The following is a 13,669-nucleotide window of genomic DNA, read 5'->3' as shown; positions in this document are numbered from 1 at the left end:
ATCCCGAGTGCCGTGGATGACCGATAGGTGGCTGGATGGAGAGTATTGGGTTATTTGGGGATAATATTACCTAAAGTTCAGCTGTAGATGGATAACCCATCAGACACGCATGCGCAGATATATATATATATAGAATAACTGGGACTTTTTAACTTATTATAATATGTTTCTTGTTTTTCAAAGTGGAGAATATTTTCTTTTTAAGTCTACAACATATAACTGCCAGGTATTAGCCGTAAGTGCTGTCCTTTTAAATCACTGATCATTCAATATTGAATCTCCAGCTGTTGACAGACTGCAAATCCCTTGAGCCTTTGACGATCATGCTGAGTTTTGGGGGCGTCAAAGGTTTATGGGAGTTGTAGTCTGCTAACAGCTGGTGGTCAGGTATTCAACAACCCCTAATTTAAAGATTCCCTCTACAACTGGCCCACTCATTTCCTCCTCCTGAGAACAATAAGGCTTTGCTTTCCCTCTAATTTTGTCAACATCAAAAGGATTAGTTAATGTCACAGTTGTTTCTGACTGTGAAGGTGTTAACACGAAACCGGCACCATTTGGGATCCTTCTTCCCAATCATATTTTGGACATGAATAGAGTAGTGACCCCTGGATTCAGACCTTCTGATACACAATCTCTCTGCTGGGAAAAAAAACAAACGAGTAAAGATATTTTACCATTTAATACCATAAACCGGTAAGCTATTCATATGCAAACAGAAAATCATTAACTTGTAATTATAGTATGAAACACTGCGTTTTATTGCCTCTCTGAAGATACAAAGGTCAGAACTAAATGAAGAATCCATGAGTCAAATCATTTGTTTCCTATCTTTCAGGAGATGGTGAAGTCACAAAGAAAATCAGGTATGTTCTGAGACTTGATGGACAACTGAAAATATAAGTGATGTTACAGTGTATGTTATTCAGGGTTATTCTCTAAATTGTAAATTATCGGGAGTCCACCAGGAAATTGGTCATTTTTAAACCAAGATTGCCAAATATCCGATTATATCGGAAAATATATGAGTTGCAGAATTATATATATTTTTTTAGTTTATTTATTTTCCCCTAAAATGTGCAACTGTTGCCTTAGCGAATAACCCTGTGTGTAAATGTTTAACACTATTCACTAACTCGATAATTCAAAGTAAATTTTAAATTTAAGGTTAAAACAGCGGGACTGGAAACATTCTCTGAGTCAGCCATGATTTCTGATTAGCTACTCCGGCCTCAAATTTGAAATTCACTTTGAAATCACTTTGAATTCGGACTTTGGTAAGTAACGCTGTCAGTCTTTGCAGCTTGCCATACACTCCTCGGTCTCCTAAAGGGGTTACCCATTTCAGGATTATGATCTTAGCACGCTAAGAGGTGTAAGCAGACAAAGTGAGGGTTCAACAACTAAATTCATTTCTAAAAACACATGAAATGTTCAGGAGGCGGTTTGCAACAGAAGAAATTCTAGCGCAACGTTCTGTATTGGTTTCTAAAGCGGTTCCACCAATCTTAACCATTTGGCCCCAAGTTTACCCGTTGTATCAACCTGCCTTTTAATTATTGGTGTTTTTATCATTAATATACAGTGTTTTTTTCAGTGATTCAAGATTTATTATTTGGACTGAGAAAATTGTATTATTCATGAAACTTGTGTGGATGATCTAAAATAACACATTTCTCGAATATTAATTAAAATGCAAGTTTCTATATTTTATATATTTCACTATTTTAAAATGACCTATTTAGCCCTTCTCTATAATTTCAACAATTCACTCTTTAAATATTCATAGGACATAATTTATTAGGTTACCAGCGAATTTGACATTCTAGGACGAAACAGGCAATATGAAAACATACTGAACTTTTCCGATTTAGAAAAAAGTCCAGTTTGGCTCTCTTACCTTACAAATTGAAATCTCAGTTCTACATCATTTCTGGTTTAGTAAATAAACTTTTTAGTAAATAACTCTTTTTATATCAATCAAGCTTGTTCCTACACTACTCTCGATGGGCACATGCCCTGTCTGAATTTATTTCATTCATTTTAATTTCATTGACAGCAATAATTATTTATTAGAGGTTTTTAGACGGTAAATCTACAATCATAAAGTTTTCAAAGATATAATAATTTACTATAAATGTTGTTTTAATTACTCAGTAAATATATTTGCTAATTTCCTGCAGACGTTCTCTTTTGGCCAACATTTCTAAATTGGTAAATACTTTTTAAATTTATTTTTTTTATTTTATTATTTTATAACTTTGTATTTTTATAATTTCCATATTTATATGTTGATTTTGTGGACAATGTACATTTGCTGATTGTTTTTTTTTTATGTCATTTATTTGTTTACAATATTCATATAGCCAATGAGTTTGTACCCGTCTCCGGTACCTGTTGAACTTGTGCAGTTCTAAGTCTTTGAGAGAGTCAACCTCACCTTCAGCTTTGAAGTTTTCTAAACTGAGTGCTTTTGACTTGGGCAACATCGATACCCCAGAACGCAATCAAAAATTAGCGAATGCTAAATGTTTTGTCCTTGGCTAAACAATTTGATATTTTCTGTGCACGATTCAATCCTTTAAACAGATAAATTGAACTTGCTCACAGCAGTTAATAATTTTTCGTTAGAATATATGAAGGACAGGTGGCGCTGTGGTTGCCAAATCACTGTTTAAATGAGTGACGCATAAAAAACAAACCAAAACCAAAACAGATATAAAAAAACAATGTATGTCCCACATTGTAGCCAAGAGAGCAGTGGAGTATCCTTTGACTTGCTGCATCGCGCAAGCTCTCGTATGGGTGTTGGTATCAGGTGCACACATTGTAATAGCCAGTAAGAACTAGTAATTCTATCACCCAACTCCGGGTCTCTTCTTGGTGGCGCCGTGTTTGTCCATAAATGTTTCCTTATGAGAAAAAACTGAGTTTGTCTGCTGTTAGGGATTCGTTTTATTGAACTGTGAGTTAACGCAGTCAGTGAATTATCTCGGTGATATTTCTAGTCGCAGCAGGGGTTAAATAGTCCACTTTCTATTTAACCGCACATGTTGTAGTTAGTGATTATTCTTAGTTGCCTCAAATAGTACAGTTTTACCATATTGGAAAGTGTTCGCTCTCCTGTCCAATGATTCATTTCTCCGGTTGTTGAATTTGTCTCTGATATGAAAATATTTTTCGCCCAAACCAACCAATTTTCTGACCAATTCCAGCACTTAACGAGTTAAGTCCAACAAAACTAACAAACAAAAAAAGAATTTGTTTCAATAGTAAATTCTAGAGAACTTAATTACAAATCAATGCTCAATCAATAACTGTACAGGAATGGCTAAATCAGTGCAAGCAATAAATCGCTTAAAAGTTTCAAACATATTGACTCTATATGTTCATCCCGAAACCAGACGGATTTAACCCCTTCGGCCACATGTTAATTGGAAAACCACACATCTTATTTTTTTCTAATTAGATTTTTTTATTAAAAAAGAAAAAAAGTTAAACAAAAAAACTTCGTATCTAATCTCACGCCATTCATTCATAAACAGTGTGGGGAGGGATGGGGAAGCTCTGGGTGTTCAAAAAGTCTAAAAAGTAGTTAAAAAAAAAAAAAATCTGGTTCCAGATGCAGAGGTGTTAGCATCGCTGGTGTCACTGCAAGGGTTAAACACACTCACACACATACATGCACACACTACTAGTGGCCTCCTATAAGCCCACCCCACCCCAGCCCAGCACAGACTCCCATAGCAGAGTTTACCTGACCTGCTGCTAAGTCAGTTCTCCTCTGTCTTGGTGGCAGGAGGTGATGAGGGAGGACATATATCTGAGATACAGCCAATGAATAGATCAAACACTCATTTGTCCTGCTTGAAGCAGTAATTCCTGGCTCCTTTGTTATGCTAATAGTGTCTGACATCACTTGTGAGATCAAAGCCTTGAGAGAGCCAATATAAGCAGGTTGTTGAAGCACAGAGAGACAAGGCAGCCTCTAGCCGGCAGTGTCTTCTAAGAGAACATCACATGTTGGGAAGTGTAGTCACAGGCAGACCTACAGAGCTTCTACCTTCCTAGCACACTCAATGCCCCTGCTCTCTGCACACTCAATGCCCCTGCTCTCTGCACACACATTGGGCTCTCCTCCTGCAGTCTAACAGTCCTGGTTCATGGATTTTTATCAACACAATCTGACCTAATAAGAAGACTGGGATTGAAAGGAGAAGGGGGACTGAAAGCTACACTGTATCCAGAGCCAGCCTGGAAGGGAAAAGTAAAACTGTCTCAATCATTGGAGAAGTTGCCTGGGACCTATCACAACATGGTAAGCAATTCAGCAGCAGGCACAGACCTTTTATTGGGGAGGGGGGATAGTCAATACCTGAATACAGAAAGGACAATCACCCACTAAAAGGACTAATTAGTGCAACAAAGTACATTAACATATCTTTACATTCTATCTGCATGATCCACTCTACAAAGCCAGTTCATTTAACCTCTTAATGTCCTGCTAACCCCTTTATGCCACCCACAAAAAAGGGGTTGGGGGGGGGGGGGGGGGGATTTGTTTTGTGTTTTTTTGATTGGTGATTATGTCAGTTTTGTTTTGTGTTTTGCTATTGAATTGATACATTTATACTTAATGTATTCTCCTCTGTGAAATCGTGTTTTATTACAATAAATTGTTATTTGTCACCTGATCTTGTTGTTTATGTTTACGCTGTGTGTTTGTTTACATGTTAACTTTTCTGTAAACTTTGTAGCTGTTTTACTGTCATGTTGCAGGTTTCGCTCTGTCCCAGTCAGGTAGTTGGCTAATTAGCAGTGGCCAGGTTTGATTTAATGACTTCAATTAATTAGGGAGCAGGGAAAGTGTTGGCATTAGAGCCTTGGGAAATGACAAATTAGAGAAAGAAAAGAGCAGATAATGGCAACAGGACAATAGCCTGGGGACAATGCACAGAATGCCAAGGAAGGTAATGATTAAAAGGGATGGGCAGTTGTTGCTAAATAAATGAGGGAAGTTCGGAACTGCTGAGACTGTGAAAAAAGTGGGACTTTTCTGAGAAAATGGGGAGGAAAAGCAAAAAGTGACATTTAGATGTGAAGCTTGCAGCTGCACGAAACAGGGGGCTATTTATTGTAAGGGGGAGGGGGGGAGGGATCCACAATAAAGCTATTTACTAAATGGGAAATAAATGAGACATTCCAAATACATGTTTTAATGGCGCAGCAAATAATAACTCATTAATACTAGAACATGTAATAAATAAAAATCAATTCAAATATCTAAAATAAAAAAATGTAATCACATATATAGATCCAGTAATAAGACAGACACAGCGATGTGTCAGAGCCTTTGTATATAATTTGTCACGTTACGCTGAAGAATACTACTGTGATGTATATGTATATGTTTGAAGGTAAATACTTTTCTACATCCCATTGTGCAGCGCTACTGAATCTGATGGTGCTATATAAATAATAAAATAATAATAATGATATGTCAGTTCTAGCGATATAATGTGTACTCACGCATTTCCAAAAAATGTAGACCTTTGTTTTGTCACAGGTGATATGCGATAGATGTTCCGCAATATTCTCAATTATAGATTCTATAAAAAAAACAGTGTCACTTTTAATCTGATCTTAGTCTGATCTTAATTTAAAACTATATTTTGGACTTTAAATCAGGATCAACATTTTTAACTCGTGTATACGGATATATTTGTGTTTGTGTTTATGTAAATATGCATGTGTGTGTTTTTGGATATATAATATTTAGTATTCTGTGAGTGTATATAAAATATATGGATTTAAATAAACCGGCAAATACATGATGAGTATATGTATGCGTGTGTGTTTGTATACATATAGATATATTTGTATTATTTATAAAGCGCCAACAAATTCCGTAGCTCTGTATAATACATATATAGTAAATAAAATTCGGTTTTATTAGTGTAAATATATATATATGAGTGTATATATTGTCAGACGTAATTAAGGTTGCAGGGTGAGGAAGATGACGGGGTGCCTTGCTCTGTAAGGCCTATGTTAGAGGCTGTTTTCCTAATTCACCCCTTTCCCTCCCCCCCCCCTTGCTCTTGGGGGCAACGCTGGGTCCCTGCCGCAGGTATGCACAGCCCCCGTCATATAAAGGAAAACCTGTAGGGAGATTTTTTAGCTTTCTGTAAGGGAAAGTAGAAATGCACTTGATACCTGCTTGAACTGTGACCCGAATCCTCACCCCTTCTAAAAAAAAAAAACCCTCATATTATTAATGCCAGACACACAATTACTTTAATCAAACGGACTTTAAAGTAGAGCCTTGTTCCAAAGCTTTGGATGCTGCTTGTAGTGAATACAGAAGTCTTTGTAACACAGATGCGGCCTGCCTCACTCTTGCATGGGAAGGAGGTTTGTGAAATCAGACTTGTTTTGATCTCCTAATTTCTATTTAACCCTTCAAGGTACATTGCTTCCCCGGCATTCCAGAGACAAGCCGCTATGATACTCTGTATTCACTAATAGAATATGCTCCAGCATTGTAAAGTGGTTTCATTACTGAATAGAACTGAATTTCAAAATTTAGACTAAAAGAAACAGGTTGGGAAATATGAAATCTGCAATTTTTTTTTTAACCTTTGCCATGTTTCAAAATTGACTTAACTTGCTGTTAATTGAATAAGCCCCAAATGCATTGGGGTCTGTTCACTAAAAAGCAACTTTACTGGCGACTTGGGAACCGAATTGCAAAATGTTGACTAAAATCGCAAAGGTAAAAAATATGGCCATTTGTAAACTTTCGATTTGTCTTTCTAATCCTGCAATTTTGACCTACAACAATTTGATTCCAAAGTGACCAGTAGTCTCAACTGAGTGAACAGATCCTGTCTCTTTTAAGAACATATGTGCGTAGGCAAGAATACCAGTTCTCTGTAATTTAGCACTAATTAAAAAAGAAAGTCGCCATAATGAAAGTCTATGTGAGGCATCTAACCACACCACAACTGTGCTAACAGCCTTAAACCCCTGAGCTTCCAAGTACATTTGCTGCAAAGGGCTTTGTCACAGATAAAATTCCCAAAATAGCTCTGAGTACATTAATGGTCTATAGAAGTGACTCTGCTAAGGAGCAACTGTACCACTTTAGCTCCGATAATCCACGCAGGAGAATATCTAGAGATTAAATCTTTTCAGCAGAGCTCTTAAAACAGTGCATCTAATGGGTCGACTGCTTAAGCATAAATGGCAAACATAATCCCTTAGAAGAAAGAGAGCAGACAAGATCCCAGTGTGTACAAAACAAAATTGTTAATCTTAAGCAGGTAGAACAACAGACAACGCATCTGCTTGTATAAACAGCACAGACGCTGTCAGCCAGTTTAGTTAACAAACCGGTCCCATCCTTTGGTCAGTATACCAATGATTCTCATACCCAACTCTCGGTTTGTCTATTTAACTCTTTGCGGAGCAGGGAGAGAAATGCGATCCATGGTGTTCCGATACACTGCACACCCTACCCAGGCTCTCGGAGGGTTAAGGCATTATCTCATCCCAAAAAATGCTTGGAGGATATTCTTTTTAACGGCATGCCCTGAAGACAGGGGTTTTTGTTTAGTTACCAAGTTTCATTCACTATAACGCAGTGTGCTGTGTCTCAATCAGTCCTGTATTTTCTTTTGTCACATGGGGTTTGTATTATTTGGTATCCTTCCATGCTATGTCAGTTAAACTCTTAAGACTGCTATCATTAGCGTGCTTCAAAATATTTGAAATTAATTACACCCCTTTCCTCCCCCCCCCCACTCCTTCACTCACACACCCTACTCGTGGAATACTGTCCTCCGTCAAACAATCAAAAATTATTGAGTGAAATGAATGGGGCCCAGGACAAAGAAAGAAAGCGACATTTATAGTAACTATAGTTACTGTAGCTACAGTTTTTGCCTTAAAATCTTTTTGATTTAAGTAAAAAAAATAATACCAACTAACACTATTTGCTGATATACAAGGCTGTTCTGTGTGACTTGTTGGTACTTAATATTAGTGAATCCAAAGAGAAATTATACGTTTAGGCCAAACCAACTGTGGTAGAAGAATTCTTCATGTTTTTTTTTTTAAATTTTAGTTTAAAATTTGTAATTGCATTTTTAGTAAATATGGTTTATGTACTAAAGTGTGACTTGTTGGGAATTCAACGTGACTTTCAACCTTAGCTCCTGATTTTAATAAATATGTTCGTAGAAATGAGAAATGAATATAACACACTTGTAAGAATTTTTTTGGATTTTAATATTTTTAACAGTTCTGTTTCAGCATAGATTGTCAGGTTTGAATTGCTGAACATTCTACGTGAATTTTACATTTTCATTAAAATTAGCTAAAGTGTGAGAATAGCTAAGAATTTGGCAATTATGGCCGAACATTTGAAATTCCTCTTGAATTCCTCCAAGTTGCAACATTATTGAATAGCCTGACATTTTGACATATCTCCGGATATCGGGTTCCCCAGAGATGTGGAGTTTGTTAAATAGTGAGAGTAGATAAAGAGAGTTGCCAGTTGACTTGCTAAATATTGACAAAAATGGGCAAGTCATAAAAATTAGAAGTTGTTAAAAAAAAAAAAAAAAAAAAAAAAGAAACCAGACTTCTCCTACTTGAGTGGAAGATGTCTATTTGTATGAGTGGGAGAACTGTGTAAGGGTGACGTATACAACTTCCGAGACTTCCCCATGTATATGTCTTATATTTGTAACACATTATAATAATAAAGAACAGAATTTTTAGAAGCTATTTTTGAAGTTCTCCAGAATCCTTTTTTCTTTTCTTTTTTTTTTTTTTTTTTTTTAATCAGCCACTGAGTTTAAGATTTTATCCAACCTGGCTATACTGGCCTAAATTTTATGACGGCTGTCAACTCGCCACAACTCATTGCATAATGAATAAACCCTCTGCCATTCCTGTTCTTGGTCGCTCTGTGCAGATGATTTAATTTCTGTTCCTGCACTAAATCCATTCATTCTTCTATATTCATTATATTCATTCTTAAAAAGATTTATATTTTAAGATTGTTCTCTCCCATCCCCTCCTCCCCCCCCCCCTCCCCCTGCATTTTTCAGTCTTGGGGAGCTAAGTCATATAATTCTGCAGACATTCTTGCATATATAAATGGTTACAATTTAATGTGTGGGATCAAACTTTGGAATGCAGACGACGAGCATCATTGTTGTGCTTGTGATTGTAGCGGCAGTTATTTAATCCTTATATCAGTCTTGCCCTGTTCCTCTGTTAGGAGAAAGGTGTACTGTAAATACTGTCTTATTCCAAAGAAAAGTGAATTGACTTTGATTTATGATGATGTTTTAGCAAGTCGATTTAGCAAAACGCATCTTTTCCAAATACTATATAGGCATCGAAAATAATCTTGGTGAAGAATATTCACATTGCGGAATTCAATATGATGGGCTAAACCAATGCATACCTCTCAAGTGTCCCTGTTTAGTAAAAATAGTCTCTCATAGAGCCTAAAGCCCCCCTGTCCCTTTTTCTATCTGTGTCTGAGTGTATAACAGAGCTTCACAGAAATAAAGCACACCGCAATGTAATTAATGTGAGATACTTTTGTTATGGTTCTAAATTAAGTTTTCCATTATCAGTAGGTCATGAAGGCCCTTCATAGTACCCCTCACACCCATCCTACTACAACCCCTAAAATTAATGTATCATTCGTTGGCCCTTTGAAATGTTGGAAGGGATTATTGGCTAAGAAGAAGTCCAGTTACCCCACTTATCCGGAGGCCAATTAAGCAAGAGGCTGGGAGTAAGTTAGGGTTGAGCTTCCAGGGTCCCCAAGATGTATTACTGCAAGTTAAACTTAGATTTGGCTATAAACATTTCAGTTTATATATTATAATCTATTGAAAGGGCTTTGTTGTCTCAAGTTCTATCCATGAGCAGATTTAATGTCACCCACCACAAAAATTCACAAAAATCAATAGCTCATCACAGCAGCAAAATTAGCATAATTAATGTAAAAAAAAATCCAAACACTGGTGTACAGCATGTATTTACCAATAAGAACATTACAAAAATTACTTGTTTCTGCTTTTTGTAGATTATTTGTATGTTGCACAGTGATTAGCAGTGCAGGAGTAAGGTTGCCTAGGGGGCTGGATTGGTGCGCCCTTCTAGAGTCTTGGGGTCTGTTTCTGTGAGAGATGTGTTTTGACTGGATGTTGTGTGTGTGTGTGTTTTGTGGAGGAGGATGAGAACTGTATGGGGACTGTGTCTGTGTGGTGACTGAATTATATGTGTGTGGGGGGGAGTGTGAATGTTGTGTGAATGTATGCTCCTCCCCTCCTGCTTACCTTTGTTGAGGGTCCAGTGGATCCTTGGTGGTCCAGTGGATCCTTGGTGGTTCAGTGGATCCATGGCAGTTCAGTGGATCCATGAAGATCCAGTGGCTTTACAAGCAAAGGTTAAAGGATCTTAACATGTATAGCTTGGAGGAAAGACGAGACGGGGGGATATGATAGACATTTAAATACATAAAGGGAATCAACACAGTAAAGGAGGAGACTATATTTAAAGGAAGAAAAACTACCACAACAAGAGGACTTATTTTAAATCTTTGTCCCTCTAATTTAAGACTAATATCAGGAAGTATTACTTTACTGAGAGGGTAGTGGATGCATGGAATAGCCTTCCAGCTGAAGTGGTAGAGGTTAACACAGTGAGGGAGTTTAAGCATGTGTGGGATAGGCATAAGGCTATCCTAACTATAAGATAAGGCCAGGGACTAATGAAAGTATTTAGAAAATTGGGCAGACTAGATGGGCCGAATAGTTCTTATCTGCCGTCACATTCTATGTTTCTATCCATGGTGGAGCTCCATTGTCTGTACCAATATTAAGACCTCTTTAAAGCAATCTCGTGGTTCTGGCACATAGTTAATAGTTCACAACGCATGCTGTGGCACTCTAAATCACACATGAGTGCTGAGAGGAGTTCACAACTCTCTTAATGTGGTCTGTACCTGATATTGGTACAGAGAAAGAGCCTTCAACAAAGTGCAGGGCCAAGAGACCTTATGATTTCCCTGTTGACTTGAGGAGGGCTTGCTCAGTGCAGGACCTTAAGGCCCAGACTGATTTCTTCTGCGGCTCAGGAGATTAGCTATTGATTTTTTGTGAATGTTAGTATTAAGTGCCATCATAACTGGGAATTGGTTTTTATATTGTGCGTTATACTTTCTCCTGTTGAAGGATTGATGATCACATGATCCATGAATCTGGAATGAAACCATTAATGTTACAAGTCCCTCTGAGATGAATATATTGGGATTTGTACAACCTTTGCAGCACATGCTGAACTGAATAACTGGAAGTCTTACAGACAGCAGCAGGAACCCAAAGTGCTTTTAATTGGAAACTGGGCACAATGCATGGCGACAGGGGCAGAGACGGCTTACAGATGTACATGTGTTGGCACCGCAATGTTTGATAACCTCTGGCATGTTCCACCTTTTATACCAAGAGAAAAGCTCAATGAGCTCTGATATCATCTCCAATTGGCTTCTTTCTTCTCTTTCCATAGCCTTTCTCATGGGAGGGAAACGTGCTTACTTTGCGTTAAACAACAGGCTGTTACCAAAGGCATTTTTTGCCACTTTTTGCAATTTACATTAGGATTTACAAGTAGTAAAAAAAAGTATTAAAATGCTAAAACATATTACTATAAAATTGCGTGACAGGAAACCATGTAACCGTGTCCTGTCCTATTGCTTGTCTAACACCATCCAGCTCCGTTTCCTACATTTATCAGTGTTGTGTTCTGAGAAATTTTAAAAAGTACTAAAAGTGGCGCAGTCACCCAGGAAACACGGGTAACCAGCGGGAATGTTCTATTAATGACTCCCTCCCCTTTCACATCGTTGTGACATTTTTCAAAACTTGAGACTTTGATACATTTCCTCCGTTGAGCGATTAATGTTGACATTCGTCCTAGTTCTTAACATGGAAGTAATCATGTAACACTGGCTGTCATTTGCTTTGCGGTTACTTTAATGCAGGGATGTCTTCTTGCTAGTGTTCATCGGATAAGAATCAGGAATATTCATACTTCTCGTATGTTTCAGTTCTATGACATAACAGAAATAATTAGACATGATAGCTAGTTTCCCTTTTTACTGTATGACGCCATGATAGATCCGCTAATTACTAGATAATATGAGTCTTACTAGGTTAGTTTCACCACTATAATGAACATTTTGAGTAGAACTAGGTGCTACTCTTTTCTACGGTAATGCCATAGTATCTTGGCTGCTGTTGATACCTCTGTTTTATGTTACAGTTACTCATGACACCTCTATACATTTCCCACTTGTTGGGGATTTACTGCTTCTCTGCTGGTTTATAAGGTTCTTTCAATAATTGATATCCAAGCAGGTATGAACACATTTACAGGTATTTATTGTATAGTACATTTATTATGTTCTGTGTGCTGACAGCGCACAAACCCCACATGTTTTGTTGTAAGATTTTGCCTTCTAGCTTTCTGTTTTGTCTCCTTCCTCTCCACCACTTGGATGACCAACACTTGTATGATTTTGGAAGAGAGAAAGATACCATCTCTGGTAGGGAGAGAAATATTTCTCAAGTGTTATTTCTCATGGACTAAATCACAAGGCAAAGAATGAAGTTTTCAGATAAGAATATAATTTTTTTTTACATTTTGCTATCACCCGAATGATTGCATTCTTGATGTTGATTGGCTGCTCCAAAACACGCTGTCCGCAAGACGTGCAATCAGAGGTGTAATGTGCCGTATGTTCAAGTGGACAGAAGTAGGTCTTGTTTTGTCATAATCGGCTATCAAATGAATTACACTAGTGACTGCCAACTTGGAATGACTTAATGACTTAATTCAAACCACATTCCTTGAAAGGTTTGTTCACATCAAACTTGTGTGTCAAAAACCCAACAATAATCTAAACTTAAAGCAGTCTTGTAAACCACATATCCCCTTCAAGCGAGTTAATTAAGTTCAATTCAATTAGATGGACAGTCTCATAGAATTCTGGATTGATTCAACTCTGAAGTCAACATCTCCAGAGCTTATATCCCCCACTGTCAACTAGGACCTTACTGCAGTATTGAGTATATGTGTTTTCTATCAATGTTTGGTAGCCTTCTTTTCTATAACAATGCATGCGGGTAGAAAAAGCCAATTGAAACCAATAAGGAAAAAAAAGTGTAAAGAAGACATATGCCACAAGAAGCTAAACAATTAATTAAAACTATGTGATTTGTACCCAATGTATCAAGAAAATAATACAAATTACAATTTTCTAAACTCACTGTAAACATAGACAATAGGGATTGTTAGAGGATGTACTGCAGGCAGTTGTGCCTTTGGATTCTATCAACATTTATTTGACCACAATTTGTAATTTAGATAAAGTAATGATGTAAAAATTGGATGTCTCACCCAGGACCGAATTTGACCAAATTCTTCACCAGTTGCACTCTTTTACTGTGATGGGCCCTCTGAGCTTCCAGCTCTGGTCATCACGGAAAAACAAGCATCTTCTGTAGCATAAGCATATTTGTAAAACAGTAAATAAGCATCTTAATGAAATAGAAAATAATTGAGGCAAAATAAACGGCCG

General features: G+C 37.3%; 1 protein-coding gene across 2 annotated transcripts in view; it reads left to right on the top strand.

The window, feature by feature from the left end:
- Nucleotides 1–846: 846 nt before the first annotated feature.
- Nucleotides 847–13,669, top strand: part of WNT11 (Wnt family member 11) — a 66,243-nt gene continuing 53,420 nt past the window's right edge. The window contains exon 1 of one of the 2 annotated variants that reach the window (XM_063444992.1): nucleotides 847–866. The gene's annotated coding sequence lies outside the window, so the exon portion shown is untranslated. Of the gene's footprint in view, nucleotides 867–4,125; nucleotides 4,319–13,669 lie in introns of those variants that run through there. The other variant, XM_063444991.1, reaches the window with a different exon arrangement.

This window comes from Pelobates fuscus, chromosome 1 (assembly GCF_036172605.1).
Source record: "Pelobates fuscus isolate aPelFus1 chromosome 1, aPelFus1.pri, whole genome shotgun sequence".
Taxonomy (NCBI): domain Eukaryota; kingdom Metazoa; phylum Chordata; class Amphibia; order Anura; family Pelobatidae; genus Pelobates; species Pelobates fuscus.
The sequence above is the reverse complement of the archived record's forward strand: the minus strand, read 5'-3'. Positions and strand labels throughout refer to the sequence as shown.